The 17975-nt window shown below is 35.6% G+C and overlaps 1 protein-coding gene across 1 annotated transcript in view; it reads left to right on the top strand.

Moving 5' to 3' along the window:
* The window catches only part of LOC143245834 (potassium voltage-gated channel subfamily KQT member 5-like), a 669913-nt gene that overhangs the window by 141857 nt on the left and 510081 nt on the right, over positions 1 to 17975 (top strand). The gene's annotated exons all lie outside the window — the stretch shown is intronic.

Here is a 17975-nt window from a genome sequence, read left to right as displayed (position 1 = left end):
TAATATTGACCTGTGTTAATGAATGTTAATACTGACCTGTGTTGATGCATGTTAATACTGACCTGTGTTGGTGAATGTTAATACTGACCTGTGTTAGTGAATGTTAATACTGACCTGTGTTAGTGAATGTTATTACTGACCTGTGTTGATGAATGTTAATACTGACCTGTGTTAGTGAATGTTAATACTGACCTGTGTTAGTGAATGTTATTACTGACCTGTGCGAGTGAATGTTAATACTGACCTGAGTTAATGAATGTTAACACTGACCTGTGTTGGTGAATATTAATGCTGACCTGTGTTGGTGAATGTTATTACTGACCTGTGTTGATGCATGTTAATACTGACCTGTGTTAGTGAATGTTAATACTGACCTGTATTAGTGAATGTTAATACTGACCTGTGTTAGTGAAAGTTAATACGGACCTTTGTTAGTGAATGATAATACTGACCTGTGTTAGTGAATGTTAATACTGACCTGTGTTAGTGAATGTTAATACTGACTTGTGTTGATGAATGTTAATACTGACCTGAGTTGGTGAATGTTGTGTGATAAAAGACTCCTAAAGGTTGATACACATGATTGAATTCACTATATATCTGTCTGTCTCCTGTTCTCTAAGGAGAAGGATATGTGTAATGTAATTAGTTCTTCTGGTGAAAATCTGGGAGAAAGTAAGGACATTTTTTATTACAAACAAGCCTCAAAATATTAGTTTTCCAAGGAGAAAAATGAACGCGAACCAGTAATTTCTAATAACAAAAAAATCGGGCGAATAGTGGTAACTTTCTGGTGAGTTAGTCACTTTTTTTAGTTTAAATCTTGGAGTGAATTAGAAAACAGTTTTTCTCTATCAAGGTTTCATATTATGATGTCAGGGTTTCATACTGTGACGTCAGGGTTTCATACTATGATGTCAGGGTTTCATAATATGATGTCAGGGTTTCATAATATGATGTCAGGGTTTCATACTATGATGTCAGGGTTTCATACTCTGATGTCAGGGTTTCATACTGTGATGTCAGGGTTTCATACTGTGACGTCAGGGTTTCATACTATGATGCCAGGGTTTCATACTATGATATCAGGGTTTCATAATATGATGTCAGGGTTTCATACTGTGATGTCAGGGTTTCATAATATGATGTCAGGATTTCATACTGTGATGTCAGCGTTTCATACTATGATGTCAGGGTTTCATACTGTGATGTCAGGGTTTCATACTATGATGTCAGGGTTTCATACTGTGATGTCAAGGTTTCATAATATGATATCAGGGTTTCATACTGTAATGTCAGGGTTTCATACTATGATGTCAGGGTTTCATACTGTGACGTCAGGGTTTCATACTATGATGTCAGGGTTTCATACTGTGACGTCAGGGTTTCATACTGTGACGTCAGGGTTTCATACTGTGATATCAGGGTTTCATACTGTGAAGTCAGGGTTTCATACTATGATGTCAGGGTTTCATACTGTGACGTCAGGGTTTCATACTATGATGTCAGGGTTTCATAATATGATGTCAGGGTTTCATACTATGATGTCAGGGTTTCATAATATGATATCAGGGTTTCATACTGTGATGTCAGGGTTTCATACTATGATGTCAGGGTTTCATACTGTGACGTCAGGGTTTCATACTATGACGTCAGGGTTTCATACTATGATGTCAGGGTTTCATACTATGATGTCAGGATTTCATACTGTGACGTCAGGGTTTCATACTATGATGTCAGGGTTTCATACTGTGACGTCAGGGTTTCATACTATGATGTCAGGGTTTCATACTATGATATCAGGGTTTCATACTATGATGTCAGGGTTTCATACTATCATATCATGGTTTCATACTATGATGTCAGGGTTTGATAATATGACTTGAGGGTTTCATACTATGATGTCAGGGTTTCATACTATGATGTGAGGGTTTCATACTGTGACGTCAGGGTTTCATACTACGAGGTCAGGGTTTCATACTATGATGTCAGTGTTTCATACTGTGATGTCAGGGTTTCACACTATGATATCAGGGTTTCATACTATGACGTCTGGGTTTCATACTATGATGTCAGGGTTTCATGCTATAATGTCAGGGTTTCATACTATGATGTCAGGTTTTCATACTATGATGTCAAGGTTTCATAATATGATATCAGGGTTTCATACTATGATGTCAGGGTTTCATACTATGATGTCAGGGTTTCATACTGTGACCTCAGGGTTTCACACTATGATATCAGGGTTTCATAATATGATGTCAGGGTTTCATACTATGATGTCAGGGTTTCTTTGATCTCCATAGTTTCGTATTTAGTTTCTCGATCGCGTCTTCATCTCTCGTTATTATAATTTCAACCATGTTCTCCCCATGTTTTCGTAACACAGACAATATTGGGTAGAGAATCCGTTTTTTGTAATGGTAATCAATATAACATTACTGGGCGCACACCTGCCCTGTAGCAGCTGCGACTTGAAACCAACGATTGCTTGTAAAAAAAATTTTCCGTTCATTTACTTACAGAAAATTCAAACATACTAGACTTGATTATACAGTACTAGAACTGAGCTCTCGTCTTATTTTAAACTCGTAGTGAGAAGACGCTGAAATAAGAGAATACTGTTATCAACCCCAAAGTTCTAAATTAAACATAAAATTAATAACGGTAGTCCAGCAACTACCACCACATGTGAATTAAAACTACCATAAGTAAAGGTAGTCTATTAACTACCACCACTTGTGAATTGAAACTACCATAAGTAACGGTAGTCCAGCAACTACCACCACATGTGAATTAAAACTACCATAAGTAACGGTAGTCCAGCAACTACCACCACATGTGAATTGAAACTACCATAAGTGACGGTAGTACAGCAACTACCACCACTTGTGTTTTGAAACTACCATAAGTAACAGTAGTCTATTAACTACCACCACTTGTGTATTGAAACTACCATAAGTAACAGTAGTCTATTAACTACCACCACTTGTGTATTGAAACTACCATAAGTAAAGGTAGTCTTTTAACTACCACCACTTGTGTATTGAAACTACCATAAGTAAAGGTAGTCTTTTAACTACCACCACTTGTGAATTGAAACTACCATAAGTAACGGTAGTCCAGCAACTACCACCACTTGTGAATTGAAACTACCATAAGTAAAGGTAGTCCAGCAACTACCACCACATGTGAATTAAAACTACCATAAGTAAAGGTAGTCTATTAACTACCACCACTTGTGAATTGAAACTACCATAAGTAACGGTAGTCCAGCAACTACCACCACATGTGAATTAAAACTACCATAAGTAACGGTAGTCCAGCAACTACCACCACATGTGAATTAAAACTACCATAAGTGACGGTAGTCCAGCAACTACCACCACTTGTGTTTTGAAACTACCATAAGTAACAGTAGTCCAGCAACTACCACCACTTGTGAATTGAAACTACCATAAGTAAAGGTAGTCTATCAACTACCACCACTTGTGTATTGAAACTACCATAAGTAACGGTAGTCTTTCAACTACCACCACTTGTGAATTGAAACTACCATAAGTAACGGTAGTACAGCAACTACCACCACTTGTGAATTGAAACTACCATAAGTAAAGGTAGTCCAGCAACTACCACCACATGTGAATTAAAACTACCATAAGTAAAGGTAGTCCAGCAACTACCACCACTTGTGAATTGAAACTACCATAAGTAAAGGCAGTCCATTAACTACCACCACATGTGAATTAAAACTACCATTAGTAACGGTAGTCCATCAACTACCACCACATGTGAATTGAAACTACCATAAGTGACGGTAGTACAGCAACTACCACCACTTGTGAATTAAAACTACCATAAGTAAAGGTAGTCTATTAACTACCACCACTTGTGTATTGAAACTACCATAAGTAAAGGTAGTCTATTAACTACCACCACTTGTGAATTGAAACTACCATAAGTAAAGGTAGTCTATTAACTACCAACACTTGTGAATTGAAACTACCATAAGTAACGGTAGTCCAGCAACTACCACCCCATGTGAATTGAAACTACCATAAGTGACGGTAGTACAGCAACTACCACCACTTGTGTTTTGAAACTACCATAAGTAATAGTAGTCTATTAACTACCAACACTTGTGTATTGAAACTACCATAAGTTACAGTAGTCTATTAACTACCACCACTTGTGTATTGAAACTACCATAAGTAAAGGTAGTCCAGCAACTACCACCACATGTGAATTGAAACTACCATAAGTAACGGTAGTACAGCAACTACCACCACTTGTGAATTGAAACTACTATAAGTAAAGGTAGTCTATTAACTACCACCACACGTGAATTGAAACTACCATAAGTAAAGGTAGTCTATTAACTACCACCACACGTGAATTGAAACTACCATAAGTGACGGTAGTACAGCAACTACCACCACTTGTGAATTGAAACTACCATAAGTAAAGGTAGTCTATTAACTACCAACACATGTGAATTGAAACTACCATTAGTAACGGTAGTACAGCAACTACCACCACTTGTGAATTGAAACTACCATAAGTAAAGGTAGTCTATTAACTACCACCACTTGTGAATTGAAACTACCATAAGTAAAGGTATTCTTCCATTGTCAATGATTTACTCTGTCAGCAAAGCCTGCAAGTGCCCATAAAATGTATCGCTTGAGTTAGTTTAATTTGATCTGGTAGGAAAACGGCAAATTTTAATGTTATTCATAGAAATCATTTCATGTTGAGTTTTAACATCCAGTGAAAGCAAAGCACGTAAAGATATGTGTTGGTGAATTTGGCAGAATTGTAACTGATACAAGAAAGACAAACATCAGTTCTCGATGTTATTTTGACTCTACACGTGTCGTTAAGAAACCTGATCCCCCGTGGTCAGTCACTGAAAGTAAATTAAACTAGTTTCCACTGTACCAGAAGCGTTTTGAGTCTTTTATTCCAGGTTAAACATTGCTAACTTGAGAACTGCATGTTGAAATCCAATATAAGTATTTATTATCGTAACCCAAACGAAATACTGATTTGTTTCCTAATATATATGACAACTGAAATTTTGTATTCCTCATACGAGATAAGTGATTTTATTACTAAATATTATCTTTGTGTTCTGTTACTGTCGCGTTCAGTGAGATTATAAGTTAGGGTGTTTCTAATGAAGTTAAGCTATGTCTTGAACATAGGTCTTCTGGATTGGTATACCGTTATGTTATCACTATCTATGTTTCTAATCATTCACGATGTTTGAAAACCAAGTAGGTTTAAGAAGTCTTTATAGAAATGAATAAAAATTTTATAACCCGAGTGCGCTCGAAATGTGCATTTTACTTCCTTTGGGACAAGGTAAGAATAGCCATTTTTGCCCTGGAAATGATAGGTCCAGCTTTTTGAAATCACTCGGGTTATAGAGTTTTTATTAATTTCTATATTTCTAATGGTTAATTAAAAACACAGATCTTGTTGGAGCAAAATAGAAGCTAAAAATGTTTTATTGTTTTGAATTTCGCGCACAGGTACACGACGGCTATCTGCGCTAGCCATCCCTAATTTAGCAGTGTAAGACTAGAGGGAGGGCAGTTAGTCATCATCGCCCACCGCCAATTCTTGGGCTACTCTTTTACCAACGAACAGTGTGATTAACTGTCACATTATAACGCCCCCACGGCTGAAAGGTCAAGCATGTTTAATGTGACGGGGATTCGAACCCGCGAACCTCGGACTACGAGTCGAGTGCCTTAACCCACGTGGCCATACCATGGTTTAACCATATTAATACTTTTCTTTAGCATAACATGATACTCTATCTTGTTGTATTGGACTGTCTAGAAATGAATGTTTTTAAACTGCGAAGTTTGGAAAAGTATAAACCAGTGTTGAAAAACATGCTTTAATCAAAGTAAGCACCATTTGTTTCAACACACTTTTTTCAATACGTAACGATGCTGTTTATGTCCCTGCTGTACAAACTTGTAACGACGCTGTTTATGTCCCTGCTGTATAAACTTGTAACGATGCTGTTTATGTCCCTGCTGTACAAACTTGTAACGATGCTGTTTATGTCCCTGCTGTACAAACTTGTAACGATGCTGTTTATGTCCCTGCTGTAGAATTCAAAGTTTCTATGGTCAGTGAACTCCCTAAAATCTTTTTCTGCAGCTGCCTGGTTATTGTTAAAAAGTGGTCAAAGTGCTTGAAGAAATGAAAATCTGTAGGGTAAAGGTCAGAGGAATAGAATGGATGAGGCAGAACCTTCATTTCTGATTCGTTCAATTTTTGGAGCGTCATCCTTGACAGGTCTTATGACACTAATTTTGTTGATCTTCAGTCAACTCATGTGGAACCAGCTTATCTAACTTTTGTCTTTCCAATCACATTCAGGTGGATAGGAATGTTTGATTTGCCCGTGCCTAGCTTTTCTACAAGCTCACGTACTGTTGTGCGAGGGTCTGACTCAACTGCTTCCATTAATGTGTTTTCGTCTAAGGATGGCTTCATTTCACGACCTTCGTGGTCTTCAAGAATTTCATCTTCATGTCAAAACCTTTGGAACCAACGCTGAACTATACGTTTGGTACCAGATCCATGGTCGAATAACTGATTGATGTTTTGTGTAGTTTCGGTAACGTTTCGTCCAAGTTTGAAGTCGTACAGGTCAATCAAACTAAAGGCCTACTTGTCCATGATGTCTTGAGGGAGGAAAATCAAACTAAAGTCCTACTTGTCCATGCTGTCTTGAGGGAGGAAAATCAAACTAAAGTCCTACTGTCCATGCTGTCTTGAGGGAGGAACATCAAACTAAAGTCCTACTTGTCCATGATGTCTTGAAGGAGGAAAATCAAACTAAAGTCCTACTTGTCCATGCTGTCTTGAGGGAGGAAAATCAAACTAAAGTCCTACTGTCCATGCTGTCTTGAGGGAGGAACATCAAACTAAAGTCCTACTTGTCCATGATATCTTGAAGGAGGAAAATCAAACTAAAGTCCTACTTGTCCATGCTGTCTTGAGGGAGGAAAATCAAACTAAAGTCCTACTTGTCCATGCTGTCTTGAGGGAGGAAAATCAAACTAAAGTCCTACTTGTCCATGATGTCTTGAAGGATGAAAATCAAACTAAAGTCCTACTTGTCCATGCTGTCTTGAGGGAGGAAAATCAAACTAAAGTCCTACTTGTCCATGCTGTCTTGAGGGAGGAAAATCAAACTAAAGTCCTACTTGTCCATGCTGTCTTGAGGGAGGAAAATCAAACTAAAGTCCTACTTGTCCATGATGTCTTGAAGGATGAAAATCAAACTAAAGTCCTACTTGTCCATGCTGTCTTGAAGGATGAAAATCAAACTAAAGTCCTACTTGTCCATGCTGTCTTGAGGGAGGAAAATCAAACTAAAGTCCTACTTGTCCATGCTGTCTTGAGGGAGGAAAATCAAACTAAAGTCCTACTTGTCCATGCTGTCTTGAGGGAGGAAAATCAAACTAAAGTCCCACTTGTCCATGCTGTCTTGAGGGAGGAAAATCAAACTAAAGTCCTACTTGTCCATGCTGTCTTGAGGGAGGGAAATCAAACTAAAGTCCTACTTGTCCATGATGTCTTGAGGGAGGAAAATCAAACTAAAGTCCTACTTGTCCATGCTGTCTTGAGGGAGGAAAATCAAACTAAAGTCCTACTTGTCCATGCTGTCTTGAGGGAGGAAAATCAAACTAAAGTCCTACTTGTCCATGCTGTCTTGAGGGAGGTCAATCAAACTAAGGTCCTACTTGTCCATGCTGTCTTGAGGGAGGAAAATCAAACTAAAGTCCTACTTGTCCATGCTGTCTTGAGGGAGGAAAATCAAACTAAAGTCCTACTTGTCCATGATGTCTTGAGGGATGAAAATCAAACTAAAGTCCTACTTGTCCAAGCTGTCTTGAGGACTACGAAACTTACTCTAAGTAGAACTGGAACAGTAGAAAATTAAAACACCTTGTAAGTGACAAATGTTGGATTAAACCAACCAACCAACGATAAGTTACTCAATATTCAGCTTCTAAATGTCATCATGAGAATTCTGACATTTACGCCCCCCAGTGGCTCAGAGGTATGTGTGTGGACTTAAACACTAAAAACCGCGTTTCGATACCCGTGGTGGGCAGAGCAAAGATAACCCATTGTGTAGGTTTGAGATTAATTCCAAACAACGACATCCGACATTTATTTCTGGACAGCCTAATATTAGACGTATACCATATGTTATTGTCGAATAACCGTTCGTTAATGTCACGTGACAGGTTAATTGTAAGTTCTCTGTAGCAATCTGTAAAGTTAATATTCGCCCACTGGTAGGCCTGGCTTTAAACATCCGTGAAAACAGTAAATTTTAAACAAAATCGTAACCACAACTACTTAAAATACTTTAACCTCATTGTAAAAATTTAAATTGCCTCGTAAATATTCCTATCTGACTGCACTGTCTGTACAATAAGACATGAGGAAAACAAAGATTTGTTCTTGTAAAATACAATATTTGTTGATGTCTTTATACTTAGAAATATAATTCAGTTTAATATTACTTGACTAAAACGAAAGTTCACGAAGTCTGAGTTCTTATACTTGATAGTCAGAAATGGACGACTTAAGTTTCTCGAATCTTTGAGTTACGTATCGTGTAATGTCTTTTGTTATTGTTAAAACCAACATAAGGTATTAGAGTCAAGTATCACTACAAAACAGACATTCTATTTAGTGGTGTTTCTGTGTAGACCATATATTTCTAGAATAGTGAATAATAAAACCTTTCTATAATTTTAATGTTCCGATCTCAGACACCACACTGAACAAATAAAAACATTATTTTGTGTTCATTCTTCTGACTTCTGTGCTTGGTGAGGAAGTGAAACTGTCTTTATGACACAGTATTGAAATACTCATGAAATACATATCGTGCAGTACACAGTATTGAAATACATATCGTGTAGTACACAGCATTGAAATACGCATGAAATACATATCGTGCAGTACACAGTATTGAAATACATATCGTGTTGTACAGAGTATTGAAATACACATGAAATACATATAGTGTAGTACACAGTATTGAAATATTCATGAAATACATATCGTGTAGTACACAGTATTGAAATACTCATGAAATACATATGGTGTAGTACACAGTATTGACATACTCATGAAATACATATGGTGTAGTACACAGTATTGACATACTCATGAAATACATATCGTGTTGTACAGAGTATTGAAATACACATGAAATACATATAGTGTAGTACACAGTATTGAAATACTCATGAAATACATATCGTGTTGTACAGAGTATTGAAATACTCATGAAATACATATGGTGTAGTACACAGTATTGAAATATTCATGAAATACATATCGTGTAGTACACAGTATTGAAATACTCATGAAATACATATGGTGTAGTACACAGTATTGACATACTCATGAAATACATATCGTGTTGTACAGAGTATTGAAATACACATGAAATACATATAGTGTAGTACACAGTATTGAAATACTCATGAAATACATATCGTGCAGTACACAGTATTGACATACTCATGAAATACATATCGTGTAGTACACAGTATTGAAATACTCATGAAATACATATCGTGCAGTACACAGTATTGAAATACATATCGTGCAGTACACAGTAGAGATAAACCTTAACGACAATATTGTGTATTTGTTTTACCGAAGGTTCTATAGGAAGAAATAACTTATAGTGATAAGTTTATGTTGTTTAAATGCCCCTCACTAGTGCAGCGGTAAGTCTACGGATTTACAACGCTAAAATCAGGGGTTCGATTCCCCTCGGTGGGCTCAGCAGATAGCCTGATATGGCTATAAGAAAAAACACAAAACACTATGTTGTTTAAACAACATGTTGTGTATAAATTAAATATACAGCGCCTTGTACATAATGAACAAACCCTTACTGATCAATATTTGTCAAGAGGTCCGTCTTTCTGACTTAAACAAGTCTATTACACTCTTAACGTCATCTGGTTGTAGTGGGCCCGCCATGGCCTGGTGGGTTAAGGCGTTCGACGCGTAATCTGAGGGTCGCGGGTTCGAATCCCCGTCGCACTAAACTTGCTCGCCCTTTCAGCCGTGGGGGCGTTATAACGTGGTGATCAATCCCACTATTCGTTGGTAAAAAAGTTGGCGGTGGGTGATGATGACTAGTTGCCTTCCCTCTATTCTTACACTGCTAAATTAGGGACAGCTTACGCAGATAGCTCTCGAGTAGCTTTGCGCGAGATTAAAAAAACAAACAAACAATAATCAGCTAACAACAAATCTGTTTCTGTCGCTTATTTACACCAAGGCTACTAAGACTCGCACCTAGTGAGCAACACCCACCATTCATGCTTTACTGTTACATTTATAACAGACCGACAGAGATTTATTGCATATTGAGACGTATTGCAATTGATAGCAGTGTAGTTTGAGTTAAATATTAAAATAAGGTATAACGTTGCGTCTCTACCTGATTTTATCTATAAACGTTCCTTTTCCACTGGCGTCATGTGATCCCATATTAACGCTATTCGGAGACAGGCTTGTAACGCATTTCAAACTCATTTCCTGTATATTTTTTTTCTACTTAATTACAATTCTTGTCACATGATTTAAATAAATAACTTTTTCTAGTAGGTTACTTTCATTTCCGTTAAGAGATGAAAAACGTCATTATGGGTAGATTTCACACGGAATTTGGAGCACGAGAAATGGAATATAGTTCAACAGCGACATCACAATTCAGTCAGGCATGACGTCAGAAAAACGTGCGCGTCGTGTACAGCTCTTACGAGGTTCGTACATTGTGTTGTATTATCCAAACAAGATGAGTTCGAAGAAAGGGAAAATACGATCGTTTTGAATACCAGAGCAAAAAGCATTCCTTTTATTTTTAATTTAGAATTATACGTATCTGTCTGGTCTTCCGTAATCTTTATAAATATAGAGGAAAGCAGACAAATAATAACATATCCCAGGTAGTATTATCTGACCAATAAATATAATTTAAAAATCACATTTTTTATAGCCCCAAAAAGCTTTTTCGCTGAAAGGGATGCTAACCATAAACATTCGGATTGACTGTCCAGGCTTGCACACCTCACATTCACGCCCAACCCAGTAAGTTTTTAAAGGTTTTATGAGCTATACTTCAGTCACTCCGAATAAAATGAATATGTTATAATCTTGACTTAGAATTGTCTTCTCAGATTATTACTGTTGTCTCCAATAATATAGAGTATGGCCCTCTGGTGAGAAACTGGCACATTTTTCTACGAACCATAATGGTATGGCTCTCTGACGAGAAACAGGCACATTTCTTCTCTGTGTTTATAAAATAAAGCGTGCAATATGCATTCGGAAACATTTTTAACGTCCATATTATGTAATAATCGTTTGTTGTTCGTTTTATTTTCATTTGAAAGGCGTTTTTTTCGCACATGTGAGCTGATTAGCCAGGCTGGAAACCACTATGATTGTCGTACGGCTGTCCCTTGTTTTAAACTGATGAACAGAACATAGCAACACCCAACGATCACGAGGCGTGTATTCCTTTTCTTATACGTGCCTCAGCTGAAAGTTTACATTATGGACTTCCGTCTTGGGCATTCTAGGCACACCGGAGCACATTTTGAAATTCACTCTGTCTGTAGGTCTGTTACGTATCAAAGGCAGTAGTTTGGTTTCAAACATTCATCCCTACCGGTGTGAAGCCTGAAACCCACGAGTTTAATTCATCTGGATTCCAGATTCTGGTGTTTTGTAGAAGTTTATTTATTAAAGTTATTTGATTCGCTTCTTTTTTTCAGATAAATTATTTTATTTTTCCGTTTTTAATTAGTGTAGTTAGTAGGTGGTTAGTTACGTAACTTTCATCAACTATCGAACTCGTTACTGGGCTTTAGTTGGATGACTGGTTCTCTTAAAGAACACATAATATTTTCACTAACGTCTTTACTTTTCTAAAAGATCGAAGATTTAGAGCACAACTAAGATAACTGGATACTTTAGAAAGGTAACTCATCCAAAGTGCTATCAAATCCTTTCTGGTTTAGTAAAGCCAAGTGCAGCAGTATTATAGCAATAAATGGACAAAATCACAATTATTTATATTGGTCATCGGTCCATAAGTGTTTTAATTATAGAGGAGTGGCACTTGGCAAGCTCGTTTCTATATACGTATGTTGTAGATATATTCCTCATTGACTTCTTAAGGTTTGAGGCTTTTAATCAGTTATTCTCTTTAGATTTGACGAATATCATCATCTCTCGGTTCATGAAAGTATAAACTCAATATCCATTTCTTTCTCTCACGTATTTTTGTCCAGGGATTTCGTTTTTTCCTCTCTTTGTTAACAAAATACTGCTCATAATTATTTCTCGAGTCTGAATGAAACACAGCGATCACAGATTTAACATTTTAATTACGTAATTAACTATTCGTCGGCATCATCTAATATTATATATTAGATAACCATACAGCATGCTCCAGGTTCATCTTTTAATATATGTATATATTCTTGTTCATGGCTATAATACAGTGTACTTATATTACTATAGCTACCATAAAGTCTACTTATATTACCATAGCTATCATAAAGTGTACTTATATTACTATAGCTACCATAAAGTGTACTTATATTACTATAGCTACCATACAGTGTACTTATGTTACTATAGCTACCATAAACTGTACTTATGTTACTATAGCTACCATAAAGTGTACTTATATTACTATAGCTACCATAAAGTGTACTTATATTACTATAGCTACCATAAAGTGTACTTATATTACTATAGCTACCATAAAGTCTACTTATATTACTATAGCTACCATACAGTGTACTTATATTACTCTAGCTACCATACAGTGTACTTATATTACTATAGCTACCATAAAGTGTACTTATATTACTATAGCTATCATAAAGTGTGTGCTTATATTACTATAGCTATCATACAGTGTACTTATATTACTATAGCTACCATAAAGTGTACTTATATTACTATAACCACCACACAGTGTCTGTATTTGTTACTGTAGTTACCATACAGTGTCTTTATTCGTTACTAATACTACCATACAGTGTCTTTATTCGTTACTATAACCACCATACAGTGTCTGTATTTGTTACTGTAGTTACCATACAGTGTCTTTATTCGTTACTGTAGCCACCATACAGTGTCTTTATTCGATACTATAGCTACCATACAGTGTCCTTATTCGTTACTATAGCCACGGTACAGTGTATTTATTCGTAACTATAACCACCATACAGTGTACTATATACAGTGTCTTCATTCGGTACTGTAGCTACCATAAAGTGTTCTTTATTCGTTGCTGTAGCTAACATATAGTGTCTTTATTCGTTACTGTAACCACCACACAGTGTCTGTATTTGTTACTGTAGTTACCATACAGTGTCTTTATTCGTTACTATAACCACCACACAGTGTCTGTATTCGTTACTATAACCACCATACAGTGTCTTTATTCGTTACTGTAGCCACCATACAGAGTCTTTATTCGTTACTATAACCACCATACAGTGTCTTTATTCGTTACTGTAGCCACCACACAGAGTCTTTATTCGTTACTATAACCACCATACAGTGTCTTTATTCGTTACTATAACCACCACACAGTGTATTTATTCGTTACTAAAGCTACCATACAGTTTCTTTATTCGTTACTAAAGCTACCATACAGTGTCTTTATTCGTTACTATGACCACCACACAGTGTATTTATTCGTTACTAAAGCTACCATACAGTTTCTTTATTCGTTACTAAAGCTACCATACAGTGTCTTTATTCCTACTATAGCTACCATACTGTGTATTTATTCGTTACTAAAGCTACCATACAGTGTTTTTATTCGCTACTATAGCTACCATACAGTGTATTTATTCGTTACTAAAGCTACCATACAGTGTTTTTATTCGTTACTGTAGCTACCATACAGTGTTTTTATTCGTTACTATAACCACCACACAGTGTATTTATTCGTTACTAAAGCTACCATACAGTGTTTTTATTCGTTACTGTAGCTACCATACAGTGTCTTTATTCGTTACTAAAGCTACCATACAGTGTCTTTATTCGTTACTAAAGCTACCATACAGTGTTTTTATTCGTTACTGTAGCTACCATACAGTGTTTTTATTCGTTACTATAGCTACCATACAGTGTCTTTATTCGTTACTAAAGCTACCATACAGTGTCTTTATTCGTTACTAAAGCTACCATACAGTGTCTTTATTCGTTACTAAAGCTACCATACAGTGTCTTTATTCGCTACTATAGCTACCATACAGTGTATTTATTCGTTACTAAAGCTACCATACAGTGTTTTTATTCGTTACTGTAGCTACCATACAGTGTCTTTATTCGTTACTATAACCACCACACAGTGTATTTATTCGTTACTAAAGCTACCATACAGTGTCTTTATTCGTTACTAAAGCTACCATACAGTGTCTTTATTCGTTACTATAACCACCACACAGTGTATTTATTCGTTACTAAAGCTACCATACAGTGTTTTTATTCGTTACTGTAGCTACCATAAAGTGTCTTTATTCGCTACTATAGCTACCATACAGTTTCTTTATTCGCTACTATAGCTACCATACAGTTTCTTTATTCGCTACTATAGCTACCATACAGTTTCTTTATTCGTTACTAAAGCTACCATACTGTGTCTTTTTTCGCAATCATAACTGTAACTCATTGTATCTGTTAAAAACTAAAGCTACCCTGCGTTGTGTTTATTGTTAATTAAAGCTGTCATATGGTGGGTTCGAATCCTCGTCACACCAAACATGATCGCCCTTTCAGCCCTTGGGGCGTTATAAAGTCACGATCAATCCTACTGTTCCTTGGAAAAAAAGATTAGCCGAAGACTCGACTGTGGGTGGTGATGACGATTTGTCTTCCCTCTATTCTTACACTGCTGGATTAGGGACGGCTAGCGCAGATAGTCCTCGTGTAGCTTTGTGCGAAATTCAAGACAAAAAAGAACTTAACAAACAAAACCATACGGTGTATATATCCTTAGCTACACCTAACACACATTCTTTATTATTAACTAAAGATACTGTACAGTGTATTTGTTATTAACTAAAGCTAACACAGTCTTTATTATTAACTAAAGATACTGTACAGTGTATTTGTTATTAACTAAAGCTAACACAGTCTTTATTATTAACTAAAGCTAACACAGTCTTTATTATTAACTAAAGATACTGTACAGTGTATTTATTATTAACTACAGCTACTGTACAGTGTATTTATTATTAACTAAAGCTACTGTACAGTGTATTTATTATTAACTAAAGCTACTGTACAGTGTATTTATTATTAACTAAAGCTACTGTACAGTGTATTTATTATTAACTAAAGCTACTGTATAGTGTATTTATTATTAACTAAAGCTACTGTACAGTGTATTTATTATCAACTAAAGCTACTGTACAGTGTATTTATTATTAACTAAAGCTACTGTACAGTGTATTTATTATTAACTAAAGCTACTGTACAGTGTATTTATTATTAACTAAAGCTACTGTACAGTGTATTTATTATTAACTAAAGCTACTGTACAGTGTATTTAATATCAACTAAAGCTACTGTACAGTGTATTTATTATTAACTAAAGCTATTGTACAGTGTATTTATTATCAACTAAAGCTACGGTACAGTGTATTTATTATTAACTAAAGCTACTGTACAGTGTATTTATTATTAACTAAAGCTACTGTACAGTGTATTTATTATTAACTAAAGCTACTGTACAGTGTATTTATTATTAACTAAAGCTACTGTATAGTGTATTTATTATTAACTAAAGCTACTGTACAGTGTATTTATTATTAACTAAAGCTACTGTACAGTGTATTTATTATTAACTAAAGCTACTGTACAGTGTATTTATTATTAACTAAAGCTACTGTACAGTGTATTTATTATTAACTAAAGCTAACACACATTTATTATTAACTGAAGCTACTGTAAAGTGTATTTATTACAACTAAAGCTACTGTACAGTGTATTTATTAATTACTTTAGCCACCACAGAGTGTATTTATTCGTAACTATAGTCACCATAGAATGTGGTGTTTAGAAAATTAACCACCAATAGTTAACAGTAAAATTATTGTGAAAGAAACATGTAAAATATTATTACAGGTGAAAGTTTTACCTGCTATAACTGTTATTGTTCGAAATGTTCTTTCAAATCATTAACAGTGAACAGAGATTTGCTGAGACTCTTAGTGCGGTATGTAATTATTGGTGTCCGAGAAACTGGAAACCGTGGTTTCTCTACTATGACAAACAGAACTTTAAGGATTTGTATTGCCCATGAATTTACAGTTCATGTTGTTCATTGTACCGTGAAATGTGTCAGATTGCATTGTTCATTCACCGGAAAATGACCTTTGACCGAGTTCAATACCAACGTGAGAAGTGGTGATGTTATTTATCTCGGATATTCTAGGGATGAACCAAAGGAAGTGAGCCTATTGAAAAGTACTGATTCGGTTGGTGAGATATATAACTGTGAACTGTAGAATAGAAACCAATTTACACTGCATTCAGATCGGTATATCGTTCAATAAAAACAACGTACTTCTGTGTGTCAGAAAGACGGAACATGCGGAACGAAACATGAAACCACTTATCTCTCTTTCTAGTAGGAAAAAATCCAACAAACTAATGATAGACAGGAGAGAATACACTGGAGGGGCTTTCTCCGCACGTGATTTAGGAGCCGAACAGTACCGTAACATCACAAGTTTGATGTTGTAACATTGGTTTGGTAACAGGTGATAGGAATCTATGTTCTCTTGTGTCTACTAGCTCATTTTAATTCGTTGTTTTTAAAATTATATAAATATTAAATATGGAGAGTTTACCCAAATACTTGTAGCAAAGAAAGCTAATATCGTCAAATAATTAAACGTTATGTAAAGTAAGGTTTGTGCATAAATAATACCACTTGTCGTCACGAAATATGTTCTGTACAAACGAATTTAATAACAGCTTGATTGAAAGGGATTTCAGAATGTACGAAATTAATAGACTGCTTCGAGCAACATAAATACAAAACCGAAACTAAAACCAAAGCATCAGAAGATAGAAATGGTCTATTTCATTGTTGCCGAACATGCTCACAGAGTTATTATAGTGACAGTCAATGCGACTATTATTTGGTAACTGACTAGCAAAAAAGATGTTAGAACGTGCTGTTGACTAGCAGTTTCACTGTTGGCCTCCTATTTAAATGTCCAATTGAGGACGGTTGTTATGATATACACTGTATTACGGTCTCTTTATAAACTATAGACATACCGTACACAATTAATACATGACTTATACTGTAGTACAGTTTGTTTATAAACTATACACATGGCGTACACAATTAATACATGACTTATACTGTAGTACAATTTGTTTATAAACTATACACAGACCGTACACAATTAATACATGACTTATACTGTAGTACAGTTTGTTTATAAACTAGACACATACTGTATACAATTAATACATGACTTACATTGTAGTACAGTTTGTTTATAAACTATAGACATACCGTACACAATTAATACATGACTTACACTGTAGTACAGTTGGTTTATAAACTATAAACATACCGTACACAATTAATACATGACTTACACTGTAGTACAGTTTGTTTATAAACTATAGACATACTGTACACAATTAATACATGACTTACACTGTAGTACAGTTTGTTTATAAACTATAGACATACCGTACTCAATTAATACATGTCTTACACTGTAGTACAGTTTGTTTATAAACTATAGACATACTGTACACAATTAGTACATGACTTACACTGTAGTACAGTTTGTTTATAAACTATAGACATACCGTACTCAATTAATACATGTCTTACA

This window comes from Tachypleus tridentatus, chromosome 3 (genome assembly GCF_004210375.1).
Source record: "Tachypleus tridentatus isolate NWPU-2018 chromosome 3, ASM421037v1, whole genome shotgun sequence".
In the NCBI taxonomy this organism is placed as follows: Eukaryota; Metazoa; Arthropoda; class Merostomata; order Xiphosura; family Limulidae; genus Tachypleus; species Tachypleus tridentatus.
The sequence above is the reverse complement of the archived record's forward strand: the minus strand, read 5'-3'. Positions and strand labels throughout refer to the sequence as shown.